At 34.3% G+C, this 4903-nt stretch overlaps 1 long non-coding RNA gene across 1 annotated transcript; it reads right to left on the bottom strand.

Annotated features, from left to right (window-relative positions):
- Nucleotides 1-3010: 3010 nt before the first annotated feature.
- Nucleotides 3011-3560, bottom strand: LOC110674550. The gene is made up of 2 exons (XR_002498976.1): nt 3439-3560; nt 3011-3378 (listed from the first exon to the last, which is right to left on the bottom strand). It is a non-coding gene; the product is annotated as an uncharacterized LOC110674550 (long non-coding RNA).
- Between the last annotated feature and the right edge of the window lie 1343 nt (nt 3561-4903).

Genomic DNA, 4903 nt, shown 5'->3' on the forward strand with positions numbered 1-4903 from the left:
TAGTACAGAACAGTTGCATCCTTCAAATGCCTAAATTAAACTACTCTAAACTGCTAAGAAGCTAAAAGCATATTACAAAAACAAACTTACTTCTTCACGATCTTGCTAAAATTTACTTCATAGATTGCGTTTTTAATGAAAATTACTTACTGGTATTAAATTAGTTACCGGTATTAATGAGATTCTTCAACATATCGTTCATATAACAGTAAGAATAGAAAAAAAAGAGTTTTTGTACATAACTCATTTATCATCGCAGTACCTAGTAGTTACGTCGTTCGTTTATGTCAACTTGAAAATCGAGTATTCGTAACTGATAGTTCCATTTAAGAGGAAGTTGAAAATTTAAGTTTCATACTGCAAACTGAGAATAGTGAATGGCATGTTTCGTTGAAATTTGTTATATATGTATAATTGATTCTAGCTTTGCAAATTTTCTACATTAAGTTTATCAATGAAAAACTTTCCATAACATCACAGTGGACGACAATTTATTGAATCAGTTTGAAAGTTATGAAAAAAAAAATCATTTCATTAGCAAATTGTGAAAATGTCCAAAGTAGCCCCTTTTTTGTCTTGAAGGACACGCTTTTTTCGCTATTCAAGCATTTTTGTTATTTATTGATGGATGTGCCTCATATTTTGCACATTTGTTACGTACATATACAACTTAAATATAGGCAAAAATTATCAATATCTATCCATAATTCTAAGAGTTACAAATCCTCATAGTTAAAGAATGTGGAAATAATGTCAAAAGAAGCCCCGTTTGACGGTATCGCAAATCTCAAATTTTGATAAAAATGACAAAATTTTAAAGTAAAAATAATTTTTAAATGAAAATATTTAGAGCAATATGTCCTTCTGCAAAAATGTACAATTTGATAAGACACACAAATTTGCAGAACATCATTTTTCAGTGAAACTGATTGTTTTCAAAATATTTTCAAAATTAAATTTTGCAATTTTTGCAAATTGAGAGATTTTTAATAATTTAAAAGATTGTGTTTCAAATGCAGTGATATTTTAATTGAGTAAAATCTACGTTATATCTAGGCTGTGGTGAAAATTTCAGATCAATCGGAACACTAAAAGCTGAGATTCAGATCTCCAAACTTGACCATTTTGTATGGGAAAACGCCCAATGCGTACTTTATTCTGTCCAGTACTGTATGTTGTATTTTCCTAACATAAAAACACACTTTATTTCCAAAATCATGACTCAGATTCCAGATTTTGAAAATGGATTTGTTCCCGTGAAGTCAAGCTGCACGGTAAACAAAATGTATCATTCGTAATTATTTTCCGGAAAAATCAATAATATTATAGTTTGTTTGGAGATATCTATAAATATAGTTATATTAAAATAACAAAAAAATGAACTTCTTACGCGTAGACTACAAAAATCAACAAATCGTTTTATGAACTGATTTATTTCACGAACTAATTCAATTCACGAACTCCCGTTCTAGTACGTGAATTGAGGTTTGCTATGTTCTCTAAACATTTGAAAAATCCAAAAAAGATTACGATATTTATCGATAGCCCTTTTCTGACGCAAAGTCATACGTCATTCCCTGAATTTTCGATCTCCTTGAAATGGCTAAAAATAAACATTTATGCAAAATATTCTTTTCTCACTGATATTTGAACTATTTAATGTAATATTTTGGTATAAAATGAGCTTCGTGGATTAAACAAAGTAAGTAGAGCGAATTGCTCCTTTGGGATATATTATAGGGAGTTACCCAACGCCTTGGTTGTAATTCTGAATATCGTCAGCCAATACGAAAACGAAGTAAACCACAACCTCACGTTACTTATCCGAATTTCAGATCGACTTCAGTTCTTAGGGGTGGAAAATAAGTCAGGTGGTTTATTTTTTTTATTTATTTAGAGACCCCCTATAGGAACTGTCCATAAAGCACGTAGTCATATTATTGGATTTTTAGCACACCACTTAACCCCCCTCCCCCTCCCTCATGGCCTTTTGCCATGCAAAAAAAAAATAAAACTTGTGTAAACCGTGGTCATTGGCCAGAGCCCCCCCTCCTCTTTTCATAATGACCCATATATGGTCTTTTGTCTACACATGAACTTAAAAATCTGTATGCAATGTGTTTTTTTTAAATTGAAATATTCAAATATTCTACTTACAGCATGGAGAATGTTTGAGTCACCAACAAAAGATCTTCTTCTTCTTCTTTCTGGCATTACGTTCCCACTGGGACAGAGCCTGCTTCTCAGCTTAGTGTTCTTATGAGCACTTCCACAGTTATTATCTGAGAGTTTACTGTGCCAATGACCATTTTTGCATGTCTATATCGCGTGGCAGGTACGAAGGTACTCTATGCCTTGGGAAGTCGAGAAAATTTCCAACCCGAAAAGATCCTCGACCGGTGCACGCTATGTCTGAACCAGACGATTATAAAAATCGAATGTACATCGGATTTTTTCTCGCTAGAGATCAGTATTAGGTCCATATTTTCATAATCGGAAGGTTTTAAAATATTCTATCAGTGAATTTTTTTCCATACATTTTGTATGGGCTAAAATTCGTAAAAAAAACGGGATTTTCATGGGATTTAGTATGGAAAATAGCCAAAAAGTGGAAAAAATCAAAATTTTACCGAAAGAATATTTTAAAACCGTCCGATTATGAAAATATAGACCAAATACTGATCTCTAGCGAGAAAAAATCCGATGTACATTCGATATTTATAATCGTCTGGTTCAGACATAGCGTGCGGTGGGATTCGAACCCACGACCCTCAGCTTGGTCTTGCTGAATAGCTGCGCGTTTACCGCTACGGATATCTGGGTCCCATACCAACAAAAGATATACATCAATCAAAGCACCAAATACCTATGCAATACATTTTTTTTATAGATTTTTTTTTTAAGATTTTTTAATACAAAATTAAAATTAACTCCCTTTTTCCTTAGACCTAATGGATCTAGTTCAAAATTGCACAGAATCTTTTAAGGTCTGAAAAAAAAAACTCGAAGGTAATTACGTCTCATTATTATAAAACAAAATCACGTGCATTTTATTACGACCTAAAATCTATTCCAGTGAAACCCATAAGGGAAAAAACCCGGCTTTGGAGTAGTAGTTGTCGTTGTTGATGCCTCCGTACCCGTGGCACGCCTGGTCCTGTTTGTCAGAGCATGGAACACAGCTAAATCAAGCGATTGTGAATTGATAACGATTGCTTCCACCGTCGAGACTTTCGCCAGTTGCACACCACTCTCACTTTTGTCAGTTGTGCTTGGAAGGGGTGATTTGGTATCTGATTCACTTGATTCATTTGGAACATCGGTTGTGGGGAATCCGGTGACTTGAGTAGCGATAAGAATCGCCAAGAACAAAATACCCTGTATAAAATTGATTTAATCACTTGGTTGTTCCGTAAAACATTATGTAATCCAACCTACAATCTTACACATCTTAATTTTAGGTGATAGCTCGAAGAAGATAGAAATGTAACTGAATAAAAACTGAAAGTCACCGAATCGGCTACAACGTGTGAGAATTAACACTTATCGGAGTTCGTTACGTTTCACTGGTATTCTGTAATTTGATACCATGTTCAAATTGTCGAATTGTGTGATGGATAAAATAAATCGCTTAGGTGTATGAAAAAAATATCCAAACGAAATTATCATAACATTGCGTTGGCTCTGATGATTAAATGACATTTTAAATTTCATCAATAACCGCTTAATGAGAAAATGCACCACTTCCACGTCAATTAGATTTTTTTTTTATTTCTTTATTAGTATCATTCCAAACATTACATTCATTTCTTATATCTAGGTGTTCTGTGTTATTAGACAACACTATCATCCTAATTTGGTAAAACAAATTGAAGATTTAATTACCATTTTGTTAACAACATATTACATTACATTTGCCGTAGCAGTTCAGATATTTTACAGGTGAGTAGATTTCACCTGTTTATAAGAGAAAAAAAACGCTTTGAAAAAACCACTTCAATTAGATAATTTTGCCTTGCACACGGAAACAAACAAATACCAATACGGTTTTCGTAAAGGATGCAACACTTCAACGGCTATTGTTCTTCTTCTTCTTTCTGGCATTACGTCCCCACTGGGACAGAGCCTGCTTCTCAGAAGTGCTCCCACAGTTATTGAGCGAGAGCTTACTGTGCCAATGACCATTTTTCCATGCGTATATCGTGTGGCAGGTACGAAGATACTCTATGCCCTGGGAAGTCGAGAAAATTTCCAACCCGAAAAGATCCTCGACCGGTGGGATTCGAACCCACGACCCTCAGCTTGGTCTTGCTGAATAGCTGCGCGTTTACCGCTACGGCTATCTGGGCCCTATTGGACGGCTATTGTGGAACTTGTAAATTCATTGATTGAAGGTATTGATAAAAAATGCACAATTGGGGGCCTTTTTATTGACCTTAAAAAGGCATTCGATACGCTGAATCATCAGATATTATTGAAAAAATTAGAAAGCTATGGCATACGTGGATTAGCCTATGATATTATTCATAGTTATCTAAATGATAGAAAACAGTTTGTAGCGGTACAAAATGCACATAGTTCTACGCGATTCATCTAAGTTGGAGTGCCACAAGGCAGTAATGTTGGTCCTGTTTTATTCTTAATATACATTAATGATCTAGGTAAATTACCACTTAAAGGGATTCCTAAATTGTTCACTGATGATACAGCGTTGTTCTATCCGAGCGTTAGTACATCGTCAATTATTAATTGCATAAATGATGACTTACAGTTGCTCAAAAGATGTTTTGATTCAAATTTGCTCTCACTTAATCTGTCTAAGACCAAATATATGTTATTTCACTCGCCTAGGAAAAACATTTTACCGCACGTCAATCCAAAAATCTCAAACACAGAAGTTGAT

This window comes from Aedes aegypti, chromosome 1, assembly GCF_002204515.2.
Source record: "Aedes aegypti strain LVP_AGWG chromosome 1, AaegL5.0 Primary Assembly, whole genome shotgun sequence".
In the NCBI taxonomy this organism is placed as follows: domain Eukaryota; kingdom Metazoa; phylum Arthropoda; class Insecta; order Diptera; family Culicidae; genus Aedes; species Aedes aegypti.